Source organism: Choloepus didactylus, chromosome 15 (assembly GCF_015220235.1).
Source record: "Choloepus didactylus isolate mChoDid1 chromosome 15, mChoDid1.pri, whole genome shotgun sequence".
Taxonomy (NCBI): domain Eukaryota; kingdom Metazoa; phylum Chordata; class Mammalia; order Pilosa; family Megalonychidae; genus Choloepus; species Choloepus didactylus.
In genome coordinates, this window is record NC_051321.1 from 82087383 (window position 1) to 82103670 (window position 16288).

The window sequence follows — 16288 nt, forward strand, 5'->3', positions numbered from 1 at the left end:
AAACGTCCTCACACTTAAAATACCGTCCAGATCTAGTGTCCTCCCGGGCCCAAGGGGCTTCCACGAAGGAAGGAAAGCCGGAAGGAGCAGATCTAGCCACCCAGAAAACCTCACCTGGGGGCGGCCAGTGCGCAAGGAGGAAATGAGAGGGGGCGCCCCTTGGGCTGGTCGCTCACTCAACTTTTCGGCTCCCCACCCCCACCGCCCAGGAAAGGGATGTTGCTTCCGACGCCCCGGAAGCCTCTTCCACCGAATCCCCAGGGCAGCGGTAAGGCCTCAGTGGCGAGCAGAGGTAGAGAAAGAGGCAGGAAGGCACGCGAGACTGAATTCAACACACTTGACCGGGTTTGGGGAGGGAAGTTAAATCAGAAGCCACCCAGTGAGAACTCCGAAAAAGGAAAATAAAAGAGGAAAAGCAGAGTTCTCCTGGTCGTCCCTCTGCCCAACTTCCTCAGAAACCGCGTAGGTGCGACGGCGAGTCTTAACTCTCCCTCTACCCACCCCGTGCCTCCCCCACGCTCACGGGCTCGCTCCGGGCCTAGGCAGCCGCCCGAGACCTCACTTACCCTCGGCGCCTGGCGGGTGCTCTGGCCTCGGGCCGCCTCCGCCTCTCCCGCTCCCAACGGCCCCCGGGCGGGCGCGGGAGCCCCGCGCGGGAGAACGAGGCCGGCTGCTGCGCGAAGAGAGGAAGGAGGGGCTCCGCCACAGTCAAACCCCGAGACTCCGCTTTCGGTAAATAGGAAACCGGGGCGGAGGGGGGGAGAGGCAGCCCCGCAACTTCCCTCCCCGCCTTGACCGCCGCCGACTGGGCCCGGGCCTAGGCCTCCTTGGCCGCCACCGCCGGAGCCGGTACCGGAGCCTGCTCCGTGCCCCCGCTGGGCCGCCGCCGCCTCCTGCGTCGCCGCTTCCGCCGGTGAATGGTCAGCGCTGGAGTTTGAACAGGGCCCTGAACCATCTCAACGCCATTTGCGCTCCCGGCTCCCACCTCCTTCCTCCAACAGCCGCTCGCTCCGTCACTCCGCTTCCCACAGGCCCCGCGCGGCCGCCTGACCCTGCAGCCAATCGCGCGGCCCCTTACTCAAACCGCCGCGCAGGCGCCGCGCCCCGCATGCTCTGGGGCCCGCCATTGGCCCGGCCGCGGGGCCCGACGGGACTTGTAGTCCGGGTCCGCGAGGTCGCGTCTCTGAGCGCGGGGCGCGGGAGCCGGGGGCGGGCAGAGTGGTTGTCGCCGGACTGGGCCACCGGGGCTCGGGAAGCAGTCCAGCTCCCGGCCCTGCCGGGAGACAGGTGCCGCGGGGAGAGGGCCGGGGGCGCAGTGCAGGCAGCTGTGTCAATCGCTTCCCCTCCAGGGACCTGCCGGTGTCTGGGGACGGTGGGTGTGCAGCTGCGTGGGGCCTGCTGGGGCAGGGGAGGCGGGGAACTCACGGCTCGGAGCTGCCCTCGACCCGGCCTGGCCGGTACGGGCCCGGCGCGAGTAACGACGCGGCGGGAGACGGGGAGGCCTGGGTCACAGGACTCCCGGCGGCCGCAGGCAGGGCGCCCCCTCCAACAGCTCGGTCCTTACTCTCCCTCCGTCTGTCGTATTAAAGCTTTGACGTGTAAAATGATCTTGTGTCTGGTATTTACTTAAAAATATTCCTACAGAAAACTGGAGGAGAGGGAATAAAACAAGACGGCGGGATGCCTGCGCCTGGTCTATTTGTATATCTGAAATTTTCCGTAATAAAAAGCGTAAAGAAATGAACCACTGATTGCCTCTGGGGAGGTGGGGAAGGGGGTGGTGATGGCAGGAAGGAAAGTATATCTTCTGTTGTACATCCTTTTGAGCTGTTTGAGGTTTTTCCCGTGTCTGTGTATTACTTATTTAGAATATTGGAAAGTTTTTTGTTGTTGTTTTTAAGGCTGCAGTGGGAAAACAGAATTCCAAGGAGTAACACAATACAATCGGGCTTCTCCTAGTAAAGGTGCATGATTCATTGGGCTGACGGCCCTGCTGTTTGGAGGGCGGTTAGTGGAGACCCACCTGGGAAATTAGGCAACTACTAATTGCTTCCAGTGAAAAGCCCGCCCCTCCTGCCAATGAATAATTTGCTTTGGATGCGCCCAGAGGTTACCAAGTGCCCTTCAGTCTATTCGGAAGAAACTCTAAATAAAGAAAAAATAGTCTGAGATCTTGCAGCCTTTCCGCCTAGGAATTTAAGGTAGATTTCAGAGTGGTCAATTTATTTCACTTTGGCGGGATGACTGCTTGCAAAATTTATCTTCTGACATTTACAATATTCCCAAATGCCCTATCCTTTCAAATTGTTTAAAAATAAATTAGTGCTTCTGTAGCTTATGCGCAGTGGAGGTTACCATAGGTCTGTGTAGTCCACTGTGGGTAGTACCCACATGACTGTTTTATTTGGGTCAGTTTTGTCTTTAAAATAAAGAAAGCATTGGATCTTGTTTTATCAGTTAGTTGAAGATCACCCGCTGAGGTGCCGGCTGCACTTACTATAATTATTTAGATGACATGGTTGTGGGTGCTAATTAAGGGGTAATTATCATCAGAGGCAAAAGCTAAGATCAAAAAGCCAAAACTGGCCAGAGAGACAATTTCAAAGTCTTCTTGTAAAAGAATGCTGTGAACCCTGAGAGACCAAAGGATACATCTCTCCTGCTGTGACTTCCTGGGGCTTTGCCCTTGGCTGAGTTAGTGACTCTGCTTCAAACTAAAGAGGAAGAGTTCATTCTTTAAAGAAATAGGCCATCTGGGGAGCCCTCTTGAGGAATATCCAATAAAGCAAGTCAGGTTCTCCATCAGAGCTTTTTGTGTGATGGTTATGTTAAATAACAGAACTTTGTAGTGTTAAATTCTGGTGGGCAGCATCTGCCCAGCCTGAGAGCCAGTTGGAAATGCAGCTCCACTGAATAAGAATCTACTCTTTAACAAGGACCTCGCTCCAGGTGGCCCGTACATAAAGGCTGATGAGCACCGATTCAAAGTATAGCCAAAGGTAGCATTTGACAACAATGGAATAGTTTTCTTAGGATGGGCGAAGGGAAGAGGTCGACATTAAAAATCTACCATGGGTCAGGTATGATGCTGTCTAGGTTCTTTAGGGGCCTCCTATGCACCCCAGCCTGTCATCCCTAGCTTACAGGTGAGGAAATGGGAAGGTTGTGTTTGCTCAAGGTATTGCAACTAATGAGGGAGTCAGATCCATTTTCTTAAACATAAGATACCTGTTATTACTTGTCGATATTCTTGAATCTGCTTAGGTGAGTTCACACTTTTCTTCAGCTGAGTGTTTAAGAAAATCCTGCAAAGAAAACTATAGGAAGAGTCTGTTCTGCCATTGCCATGCTCCTTGTTCCAACACAGGCCTGGGAACTCTTAGAACTGGAGCCCCTAAGATATTTCTTTAGTCTGTTTCTGATAACATGTAATAAAATGTATTACAACCTACAGGATTCAATTTGGGGAACCAGAAGTCACAGATTGCTGTATTGGCTACAGTACATTTTGTCCTGTGTCATAAGATGTGGGATAAAATGGTAAATGGTACAACTGGACATTGTAGTGGTTGTGTTACAACGCCTTACAAGATGTGGCCCACATGTCATGCCCTCACCTCTCTGACCCACTGCCAACTCCCCTCACCCCTCTTCCTTCTTTCTGCTCTGCCCACACTGGCTTCCTTGCACTTCCTCAAAAATGCCAGACATGCTCCCACCTTAGGGCCTTTGCACGTGCTACCCCCTTTCCAGATGACACTGCCCCCACATAGCCACATGCTTCATTCCTCACCTCCTGTAAGTCTTTACTCAAATAGGACTTTTCAAATCTCCCTGTGACAAGCTTATTCTAAATTGCAACACCCAGAACCCAAATGTTCACTCTCCCTGCTTTATTTTTTTCCAGGACACTTATCTCCCAATCTAGCACATTGTGCATATTGATTTTATGTGTTTGTCTTCCCCCATGACAGCAGAGACCTTTGTCTTGTTTATTACTTTATCTGTAGCACCTAAAACACTACCTGGCACAAGGTAGATATTCAATAAATATTTGTTGAATAAATGCACCCACCCCTGTGCTTTATTTCCTTCTCTGTGTAATTATATCTTGAAAGGAAAGTGACTGGAAAATCACTAGCAATAGTTTCACATAACCTAGTGGCTCCATAGATGGTTGTTGACTGGGTTTTCCCAATGGAGAGGAGAGTGCTTTCTGGAGTTACCTTTTGTTCTTGCCTTAGATAGGCTTTCATTCTGACAGTTAAGAAGATGAATATTATTATAATCCCAATTACCTTGTTTTCCAGAATAATTGGAATAGGTTCTCCCAAGATGATGTCTCCTTTGGGGAATAAACTGCTGCCTGAGTAGTTGAAAGACAAAGCAAGGGAAACATTTCCCTGGGGGCAGGTAGGTACCCAGCAACCTCTAAGACATCTGGCTCCCTGACCCCTGCCTTGTCAAGTCTGCAAACAGCCCTCTTCTCCCTGGGGTCCTCACCCCTAATGTTCTTGTCACTCTCCTGATCAAAACCCCTCCAGGGGCTCCCACCACCAAGACTAAAATCCACAATCGTTATCGTGACCTGCTTACCATGACCTGGGCAGATGCTTCTCTGGTCTGGTCTCCTCCCTCCTTGCCGAGCCTGCCTTCTGTCCACTACCAGAGCCAGCCAAGCCAGCTCCTGCCTCAGGGCTTTTCTACCTGCTTTTCCCCACCCCGCCCCCAGTCGGGTCCTCAAGGTAGGCTCCTGGCTCACTCCCTCATCTCTTTCAGGTCTTGGCTCAAATGGGTTCAAATGTCTCCTCAGAGGTGCCTCCCCTGAGGTTGCTATTTCAATCAAAACACAATCCCTGCCATCCCAGCTCTCCTATCCCCTTTCCCTGCTGTTTTTCTCCATAGTAGTCATCATGTTTGTGTTACGCATTAACTTGTTTGTCTGTTTCCTTTCACCAGAATATAAACTCCAGGAGGAGAGGGATTGCTAACTTTTGTCCACTTTTGTCCAGCCTACCTGTATGTCTCACAAAAAAACAGGTGTTCACTGAACGTGTGCATTAAGTCAAGCTGGTAAATTGTGTTCAATGCTTCTCTGTCTTTACCAATTTGGGGGGACTGCTTGACCTATCAGTAATTGCAAAAGGCACATTGAAACCTCCATCACTATAAGGGTAATTCTGTCAACTTCTCCCTGTAGTTCTATTTTGGCTTTTCTATTTGAGAATATTTGATTGGGAACATACAAGTTTAGAATTTTTAGAGGTTCCCGATGGAAAGGAAACCTTTTTAAATAATACGGGAGATTGCGAAAGAAAGAAAGAAAGGAAGGAAGGAAGGAAGGAAGGAAGGAAGGAAGGAAGGAAGGAAGGAAGGAAAAGAAAAGGCCCCGATTTTCCACCCCTCCCTGTACCCACACCCTTCACAATGTGACTTTGCAACTCCTCCCATCAAGAGGTAGAAGCTTATTTCCCCACTTCTGGAATCTGGGCTGCCCTTGCATCCTGCCTTGGCCAAAAGAATGTGGCACAAGTGCTGGAGTTCTGAGCCTCAGCCTAAGAAACCTTGAACTCTTCCACGGTCCCTCTTGGATGCCTGCCTCTGCCATGAGAACATGCCTGAGCTAGCCTTAGAAGCCGCGTGGAAGAGAGCTTAGGTCATCCTGAGCCAGTCAACAGACAGCAGACCCCAAACACAGGAGAGCCCAGCCAGGATCGGCAGGGCCACCAAACCTAACCTGCAGCTGCCCACAGATGTGTGAGTGAGCTGAGCTGGGAGCAGAACTGCCTGGACAACCTGTCAACTCATGAGTCATAATATAATTGTGTGACGGCTCTGAATTCTGGGGGGTTTGTTATGCAGCATTATTGCAGCAATCGACAACTGATACAAGCAGTGATTTTCCCATGGTTCATACCTCCTTCAGGGCTCAGCCTAGGAAAGGCTCTCCTGCCTACCCAGGCCCTCTAAGGCAGCTTTCCAGTCTCTACCAGAATACCATGTGCTGTTTGCTTAATAACACATCACTCTCTGAAATTGTTTACTTCTTTAATATCTGCTTCCCACACGAGAATGTCAGCTATGGGAGGTCAGAGACCTTATCTGTTCCTTTTGTTCTGTTTACTACTGTATCCTCCATTTTCAGCACAGTATTGGGCTGCCCAGCATGGTAGCAAAAATTTACTTGTGTCTACTGAGCACTAGAAGTGTGGCTCATCCAAACTGACCTGTGCCATAAATGTAAAAAGCATGCTGGATTTTGAAGACTCAGTACTAAACAAAGAATGTAAAATACCTCATTAATAATTTTTATATTGATTTATGTTGAAATGATAATATTTCGGATGTACTGGGGTAAAAGAAGTTACTAAAATTAATTTCACCTGTTCCCTTTTACCTTTTTCACCATGACTATGAGAAAAATTGAAATTACTTTTGTGGCTTGCATTCTGTTTTTATTGGACAGCACTGATACATAAGCTCAGTAAATATTTGGTGAAGGAAACTACAAAAAATGAACTCACTCTCTGCACAGGCACCAAAGTGAGATTTCTGAATCATAAATTGGATAAATCACTTCCCTCCCCTAAAAAAAAAAACAAACGTAGGTCAGTGACTCCCCACGGTCTATGGGAAATAAGTTTCTACTCAAGAATCTCAGGCCTCCCCACAGTCACCACTGCCTGGAAAGTCCTTCTCACTCTCCACTGGCGGAATCTTATCAGGAGTCACGCACCCTCCCATGTGAGCCAATCATCTTCTATTCCTGTTTCCATAGGTTCTGTATTAAAGGTAGTTACAGATTTCTGGTAAGGAAAGTGGTCAAAAATAGATTGGGATGATGAAGGCATAACTATATGATGGTACTGTGAACAGTTGATTGTACACCATAGATGATTGTGTGTTATGTAAATATATCTCAACAAAACTGAATTAAATTTAAAAAAAGTAAATCAACAATGTGGGGAGGAGGGTAACGGAATGTTTTGGATGTTCTTTTTTATTTTAATTTTTATTTTATCTTTTGGAGTAATGAAATGTTCAAAGATTGATTGTGGTGATGAATGCACAACTATATGATGATACTATGAACAACTGTTTGTACACTTTGAAGGACTGTATGTTATGTGAATATATCTCAATAAAATTGCATTTAAAAAAAGTAGTTACAGAAAACTGGGCATATGGCATTTGCGTCATTTGTGTGCCTCTTTCTGATAAGAGTTTGGAAAATGGATATGATAGGCATACCTATGAATCCTGGGAGTATTGGAAAAGAATTCTGATAGCTGTGTGCCAGGGATGAATATCCTCGAGGTGGAAACAGCGGGAGAGTGAGGCCGCTGGCTGCCCGGCTGAAGATGCGCTGGGCCCGCCTCCCAGGCGAGAGGCAGCAGGATGGACCGAGATGCCAACAGTGCAGCAGTGATAGTTGACTGCCTGCCTGCCTGCGACAGGACAGGGCCTCTGGGGTGTCACCCACTCTGAAAGCCAATCTGCTCTGCTGCCGCTCACCTCAGCAGGGTGATGCAGTTTCAGGGGTTTCACTTCCAGAGTGGATGACTTAGTTGGGGGGAGGCGGGCAGCAGGGGTGGAACATCACCTGCTCTACCAACATACTCAGCAGATAAGAGCAGAGGTGAACCCACTCCCTGGGGCAGAGTCATTCTCCCCAGGGGAGAACAGGACTACCGTTTATTGAGCCCTACTCCTTGTCAACCAAAGTGCAGCTTTCTCTACACTGACCTTTATATCTCACCTCCTTTTCAGGGATGTTGTATCACCCAACCACTCTACCAAACACAAACTTAAGGAAGAGAGGATTTTAAACCAGGTCCTGAATCTCTCCAAAGGTCACAGGCATGAAGCATGTGCTATCTTGAGCCTTAAATACCAAGCCAGGTAGAGGAACTCCATCCTTTTGCCAGCAGGCAGACAAATACCTGGGAGGTCAGACTCCTCAGCCATCCCAGGCCCCAGCACCTTGTCTTAATCCGGCCGTGTGCACTGTCATCCCACCCTGCCCGCTGGGCCCTGAGACAGCACCCAGATAATGTGACTGGAACTGAGAGGGGTCTCCTCCCCCATAAGTTGTTCTCACTTCCTAGCTTCCCTCGTTGGGCCAAAGGATTCACAACTGGCCTTTGGGGCAGAGAAAAGGGAGGAAACGGGATTTCTGAGAAATGCTTATGAAGCTTATGAACAGCTTGTGGTGGGAGTTCTTTGTGAAATGAGCCCCAGCCTTTGGTCGCTAAGAGAGACTTCTCAGTGTGCTCTGTACATCCCCTGCCTGGTCTACCATGTGGGCAGTTTGGGCAACCCTGCCCCTGCCCTGGGCTGTGGGGCCTCTCCCAGGAGAGGGGGAAAGAATTCTTTCCTCTGTATGATTTTCTTCATTATGCATGAGTATTGACTCCCTTGTAGAAAAATGATCATTCGTCTATTGGGTTTTCCCAGCTTGAGGCAAAAAGCTTTTGGAAGCACAGGCAGTCCCTGTTTGGAGAATTTTAAGGGATTAGAGAATATTAGAGTGGGGGAGGCAACTATGTGGGGCCCGGCAGCTTTCCAGGACCACCACAGTTCCCTGGCAACCCTTTCCTAGACCATCTCCAGCTGCAAGGAGTTCCCAGCCCTTGGCAGTCATCCCTGTGCAGTTGGGACCCCAAATCCGTCAGGTGGCACGTGCTATTGTTTGCTCTCACCCCTCCAGGCAAGTGGAGAGCAGGTGATGTGCCCCTTTTAGAAGGAAGGCGGTGACTTGTGTCACATCACTGAGTTAATCCGCAAGAAAGTCTTCAAACAGCGCCTGGCAGAGAGTTAGCGCTCCCAAAGTGTTCACGAGTACTATTATCATCGCTAACAGCTGGGGCTGTGCAAGAACTCCGACTTGATAGCTTGGCAATAACCCGACAAACTATCGAACATGGACTGGGAAACTCATGCCACGGCTTTAAAAGCACCCTCTGCAACACCCCACGGAGCACCGAGGCCGGGCGCGGTGACCGGCAGGTCAGGCTCAGACCTCCCGGCCGGAGGCGTCAACCCGCCGTGGTCCCCGGCCCACGGAGAGGACGCTGCCCAGGCAGTCAGGGCTACACGAGGACATCCTGGGGACACTCGGGGGTGGAGCTGCGAGCTGGACTCAGGCCAAGTAGGTCCCGTCTCCTCCCCCACCTACCCGGGTTTGGCGCTGCCAAAGGGCGGCCCCGCCGCGCCCTCCACCGGTGACCTGGTTTCCGCGGTGCCTGCGCGGAGGCGGCCCCGGCCGACCGCTTCAGGGTGTCGGAGGCGGGTGCAAACAAGGGTCGTCACCTCCTGGAATCCGTGCACAAAGAAGGCTTTTGAAAGCGAGTGGCCCGGGCTGTATAATAACTAACTCGCGTTAGTCTACACCTGCCTTTCTCCTTTAGATCAACAAATGTTTACCCGGTTCCACTCGAGCCAAGGGCCGGTTTGTTTATTAATCCCGCTTTCTAAGAGACTGATCTGGGCCCAGGGCTAAACTTGAAAACATTAACATTTCAAACAAACGCTCATTGGAGTTGGGGGCATCGGCTGGACGGCGGTGGGGTGCCTTGAGCTGCTTCTCCTTGGAGGCTCCACTTTGGCCCCGGGGAGAGGGGCGGGAAGCGGACCCGCGCATTTGCAAGACGGTAGGCGCCGCCTGGGGTGGCCTTTGTTGTGCTGGTGTCCCCGCGGGCACTTGCTGGTCGGATCGACGGCGGGGCGACTTAACCCGCAGTCCCACGCTGCGGCTGGATGGAATGGAGCGCGGTGCGCACAAGCCCGAGTGCGCCCAAGCTCTGCGTTTCGCCGCTGGCCGGGGCGGTGCTCGACAGCCGTCGGGGCCGGGGACTGGCATTAACCCGCCCACCCCTACCTGACCTTTGATCTCCGCTAAGGCTCTTGAGCCCAAAAGAGTTTAGCAGCGACTGGCACTGCGCCAGCCCCCGCGATGCTCAGTCGCTCCCTGGAAACACCTCCCTGAGCTCCCGCCTGCACGTCCCATGGAGGGGCGGCCTGTGCAGCTGCGCGGGGGCCGCGGCTCAGAGCCTCACCCGGGAGCCCCAGGAAGGAAGTGTGGGCACGACCCGGCCGTCGGGAGGGCGGCGCGTCACGGAGCTGCAGTGCCACCCGGCCGCGCGCCGCGCCACCGGCGGGGACTCTGCCGCCAGGGGCACGGTTCTCTCTCACAGCCTGGCTGCGTTTGCCTCTTCTCTCCGGCGCTCGCACCCTAATCGCTTCCTCCGTCCCACTGAACCTGCTTCAAGCAGAAAAACCCAAGGCTACGGTCTCGTTGGCCTCTCCTCTGCCCCTTCCTTCTCTACCACCCCCAGCAGCGTTCAAGTTTTCATCGCGATTGTATTTGCGTGCCCTCAGCTTCCCTAGACCTTGGCTTCCTTGGGGACAGGGCCCCGGCTCTCCCTCCCCAAGAAATATTCCTTGGATGCATTGTTGGCATGCAGGGACTCCTGTACCCAGCCCCACGTGCACGAATGCCTCCGGGAGGCCCTGGGCTGTTGAAAAGAGAGTGGGGTGTGAGGTTCGGTACAGTGAGGACAGTTATACCAACCCCCACCCCCACCCCCGCAAGAGTTTTAGGAGGCATCAGTGAGTCAAGGGCCCCGGGCTGCTTCTGGCCCGGAAAGCCTGTTGATAAGCTGTGGAGTTTATCTTGTTCTGCCCAGAAGCTGCAGAGCCTCCAAAGTAGCCCTTCCCAACCTTGGAGAAAGGGACATGTTCTGTTAAAATTCCGTTCCCTGAAAAATGCACATACCTTCCCAATTTTTTTACCAGGGTTCAGGCCCCAGGCAGTGAAGTTTGTCCAGGTCTGGGTTTAAGAATCAGTTTCCAGAACCTTCCCAGACCCCAGTCCCCTGCTTGTCCTCCTCTCTCCAGCCACTGCAGGTAACTGAGCTGTTCAGCTTCAGGGGTTTTGCTATCAGTGAGCCGGCCAGCAGGAATGCCCCTCGGAAGTTCTCTCCCTCCACTGCAGCCAAAGGTCATCACCTCCAGACTTGCAGCAGCAACTTGAACCTTCAGAAGTGGGTCCGGCTGCCTCCTAAACTATGTCTTCACTGGATTTGTCTCAGTCCCCATGGCTAACATGCTCCTGGAGCAAGGCCTTTATTTCTGTCCTCTACCCTCCCCTCTCCCCAGTAGTCCAGCAGATTCTCAGCACTGATCAGATTGCATTCCTGACCTGACAATCCCTTCCTCTGATGACTTCGCTGCTAAGGTGAATGGCGATGCCACCAAGGATGGTTCAGCAGTTCCCAGACCCTGGGAAGCACACAGAATAAATCCTTGGACCTCTGAAACCAAGCAGGATTTCTCTGCTTAAGACCAGCAGTGGGCTGGAGAATGACTTTTGTGCTTCCCAAATTGAGGGTTCTGCTGACATTCTGTGAGCAGTTCCCAACTCAGAGAAGTGGGACCAGCAGCAGGCTCTGACTGAATCCTCTCTGCATGAGGCAGCACATGCACTTGAAGCCTAAACCAGGAAGACAGCCGTGGAGTTTGTGTGGCCATCCCATTACACGGCAATGCACACGGCAATGCACACGGTGGCAGCATCTTCTCCTTTCTCTTCTAGTTCCCGCTTTCCAGCTACTCCCAGTAGTTTCTCTCTCTGTGTGTGAATTTCATTCTGTTTAGAAAGGACTCCAGTAATCTGGATTAAAACCTAACCTTTTTCACTTGGGCCACACCTTAACTGAAGCAACATCTTCAAGAGATCCTATTTATAATGGTTCACGCGACACAAGTCAATCCACTGCAGAAGGCAAGATCCAGGGGTTTCTACTTGGAAATCTTCACTCCATGGATCAAGGAGCTGTTAGGGGTATCTCCTACCAACTAAATATGTCTCTTCAGGAACTGGGTAAATAGTCACAGGATGGGTTTGGAGAATGTATCAGTCAGTTCAGACAAAGTTATACTGAAGTAACAAATGACTCCAAATGTCAGAGGCTTACAACACAAAAGGCTTATTTCTTTCTCCTGTTACATGTCTGTCATGAGTTAGCTTAGCTCTGCTCCAGGTCACCATTCTTCCGGTACCTAGGCTGACAGCAGTCACTACCTAGGATGTTATCAGTTTCATGGCAGAGGAAAAAGAGACATGGCAAGCCATGCGCGGGCTCAGAAGTGACATACGTTGTGCATACTCACATTTCATTGGTCAAAGGAGGAGGGATGTGTGTTCTTTCTACAGGGCAGTAACAGGATATCAGGGTTGGCCTTTCTGGTCTGCCCCCTCCCCAGGCCTGATGAACACCATAAACCCCATTCCTACCAGTGGACCAAAGAGGTGTTCTGGGTCTCCAGGGAATAGTGTTAGCTCAGTGCCAGTGTCCAATAATCCCAGAGAAAACTATTTCCTTTCTCCACTGCACAGTTAATCCGAAAAAAAAACTTATAGATCTCTTGGCAGAAAGGTTTGGAGCCAGATCTACCCTGTGTACATGGTACACTGTGTAGCCTATATACTTATAGCTACAAGTTATTGTAGGTTCTTTCTCCAAGGTTGCATTCATCTGAGGGGCTCTGGACCTAACAGCTGATTTTGGCTGGGAATTGGGAGAGGAGCTGTTTCTCTCTATCATAGTGGTTTGAGCCAAATCTCCATTTTCCAGTCGTAGAGTTTTTCCATGACATTTGATCAAGTAGGACTTTGGCAGGCCATCCATCTCTTTTGATTCTGGGGAATCCATGACCATTCAGAGAGCCACGTCATCCTGTTATGTAAGGGGACCCAGATCCATTGCAAATTCAGCTAAATGTAAAAGCTATGATCTTCTCCCCTCTAACTAATAGCACTCGCAGGATCTCTTCCCTCTTGCACTCTCCAGATTGTTGCTTGTGCTGCTAAATCTTGTGATTCTTTTTGCCTGTAAGTCTTCTCTTGGGTTTGACTTTGCAATTTTATCTCCAGGGCATACAGGATTTTAGTTCTAGTTCAGTGGTTCTCAGCCCTGGCTGCACATTAGAAAATCTTTGGCAACTGCTAAGACCCAAATTGTATTAAATCAGACCCCAGAGCAATTAAATCAGAATTTTTAGCAGTGGGATCCAGGGACCCAGGGTTTTTTAAGTCTCCCCAATGATGTCAATGTGCAGCCAAGGTTAAGAACCACAGTTCTAGGAGTAAGTCTGGACCCAGTATGGGGTATGGATGTGCAGAATTGGCCTCCTCTTGCAGTTAACTCTTCCACTGGGGTCTCCAAGGGGTCTTCAAGCAGAAAGACTCAGTAGACAAGCAAGGGACAGTTGGATTAGGGGTACATCAATCTAGTTGCACTTTTGAGGATCCTACTCTTTCCCTATAACTGCCTTAACTTCCATCTAAGAAACTTGGTGAGATTTTGAATTTAAATGATACTGTAATTACCCAACAACTGATCAAACTTTGGATCTGACTTTTGACCACCTCAGCCCTGTGTCTCTAAGAGGTTAGTGATTCTTTTAGTACAATCATAGAAAGTCCCCGGTCTATGCCCTATATCAAAAATTGATAGCACTTTCTTTCCTTCTCTTTCTTTTTAAACTTAGAACATTTTCAGACTTACTTATTTTCTCCCCCAGAACCATCTGAGTGTAAGTCCCTGACATGGCCACCCTATAATACTTTAATGAAGTCTTTCCCAACCATCTGAATGACAAAAGAGGAGAAAATTAATTGAGTGACTACTTATTCCAATTCCCCCAAGGATGGTACATAACTAGTATCTTTATGCACAGGACAGAAGTTAATTCATATTTTATGGAGGTCTTAGGGCATCAGGGTTTAATTCTCTCAAGGAACATTAAATTAGCATGAAAAATAATTCTACATCAGAGTCAGGAAATTTACATTACTGCCATCTAGTCTTCAAGTTTTGCTGAATGTCCCAATAATGTCCTTTATAAACAATAGATCCAGTTCAGAGTGACACTTTGCCTTTAATTTTCATGCCTCTTTATTCTCCTTCACTCTGGAACAATTCTTCTGTATTGCCTTAACTTTCATATCCTTGCTATTTTTGGCAATTGTAATCCAGTTATTTTGTTGTAGTCCCCAATTTTGGTTTGTCTGTTGTTTCTTTATGAATAGATTCAGGTTATGCAATTTTGATGCTGTTTTCCTTTATTTGCATCCAATTGGATGTGCAGGATTTTGATTTGTCACATTAATGATGAGGTTTACTTGGATCACTTGATTAAATCGGTGTCTGCCACGCTTCTCCCCTGCATTCACTCTTTTTCCCTTTGTAATTAGTAAGTATCTTGTGGATACTTCAAAACTGTAAATATCCTGTTCCTCATCAACTTATACATTTATTAATACATATAAGTATATAGGCTTTCCTGTTTTATTGAATGAATCAAACTTTCTTAATACCGTTTATTTTGTTTGGCTCAAACAATCCCAGATTTGGCCAGTGGAAGCCCCGGCATACTGGCTCCTGGGTCCTTTTGACATGTCCCCAACATTCTCTGAGCAAGACCTTGCTTTCTGGTGCAGAAATATGTTTGGGCTCATCTTGTACATTTCCTCTTCCAACTCCAGAATCAGCCTTTCCTCCAAGAAAATGTGGTTCCTTTTAGGGGAAATGATGTTTAGAAGCCAAGATCTGGGTGCTTGGTGATTCTCTTAGAAAGCAGTGATAAGAGATATACATGTATATATACATACACACATTTACATCTATATTTATTTCTCTATCATCTTCCATCTATCTGTCTATCTATGTTGAAATCATAAGTTCACACTTATATCTCCTGTTCCCAATAAAACACCACATGATTTTAGGTTGGATTTCTCCTTTCCCATATTTATAACTTCCTTTTCTGAGAGCGAGAAACCTGGTTCCAATTATCTTTATACATTTACTTATGTGATCAATCCCCTGTAGGGATTGGCACCCCCCATGAGCACAGGTACCCTCCCCAAACACACTTGGGCTCCAACTCCCCATGCCAGTCTGTTTCTCCCATATGGATGCCTTCTCCCTCCTGCTTCGGCTCTGAAAACCCATGCCAGGATGCACCTCCATGTAAATGCCCTCTGTAATGGTTCTAAATTATGTCTGTAAGTTCTTTGATGGAAACTAACTACACTCTGTATTAGGGTTTTCCAGAGAAACAAAACTGGCAATGTGCACACATGTGCGTGTGTGTGTGTGTGTGTGTGTGTGTGTGTGTGTGTGTGTGTGTGTAAATATTAAGAGATCTATTATAGGAATTGACTCACATGACTGTAGGGATTTGGAAGTCCAAATTCTGTAAGGCAGTTTGCAAATTCAGAACTCTGATGAAGGTTTCAATGAATTTCCCAGAAGAAGCTGGGCTGAATAAGAGATAGAAATTCTTATTTCTGACTTCTGAAATCATCACTTCTCCCTTTAAGGCCTTCAACTGATTGCATGAGACTTCACTGAAGACTTTCACTGAAGAAAGGCATCCGGAACACCTCTGTCAATGGGGAAGGCACGTGGCTGGCATCTGCTGGTCCTTTGCTCCCAGGTTTTGGTTTCAAAATGGCTTTCTAAAAATTTGTCTCTGGGCTTCTGTCCCTCTTGGCTTCTCTCTCTCAGCTCCTGTGCATCTTTGGTGTTTCTCTCTAAGCATCTGGGGGTTCTCTCTTAGCTTTTCCAGGGAAAACTCTGGACTTCATCTCATAGCTTAGCATCTCCAAACGTCTTTCTGTCTGCATCTCCAAGTGTCTGGGTCTGTGTCAGCCCCTGAGCTCTCTTAATGACTCCAGTAAACTAATCAAGACCTACCTTAAACAGGTGGGATCACACCTCCATGGAAAGAATCCAATCAAATGTGTCACCCACTGTATGGTGGGTCACATCTCCATGGACACTACCTAATCAAAAGACCCCACAACATTGGATTAAAAGAACGTGGCTTTGTGGGAGACATAATAGGTTCAAACCAGCACAGATATCTATAATGGAGGTTTTTATTCCTTTATACAGCTTGGAGCTAATGTCATATTCTTTTCCCTCAATATGTAGGATTACCTTTAAAATTTCTTATAATGCAGGTCTATTGGTAATGAACGTCATGTCTTAGTTTCTCCCTAATTTTGAAAGACAGTTTTTTTTTTATTTATGGTAATCTTGATTGGTAATTTTTTTTTTCTTTCACCCCTTTGAATATGTCATCCCACTGCTTTCTGGCTTCCATGGTCTCTAATTAGAAATCACAACTTTTTCTTACTAAGGATCCCTTGTACGTGCTGTGTCACTTCTCTCTTGCTGTTTTCAATATACTGTTTTTGTCTTTGGGCTTTGAC

The 16288-nt window shown here is 48.6% G+C and overlaps 1 protein-coding gene across 3 annotated transcripts in view; it reads right to left on the bottom strand.

Annotated features, from left to right (window-relative positions):
• Positions 1-1014, bottom strand: part of WAPL (WAPL cohesin release factor) — an 85641-nt gene extending 84627 nt beyond the window's left edge. For 2 of the 3 annotated variants that reach the window (XM_037804218.1, XM_037804219.1), the window contains exon 1: positions 567-1014. The gene's annotated coding sequence lies outside the window, so the exon portion shown is untranslated. The remainder of the gene's footprint in view (positions 1-566) is intronic. The other variant, XM_037804217.1, reaches the window with a different exon arrangement.
• Between the last annotated feature and the right edge of the window lie 15274 nt (positions 1015-16288).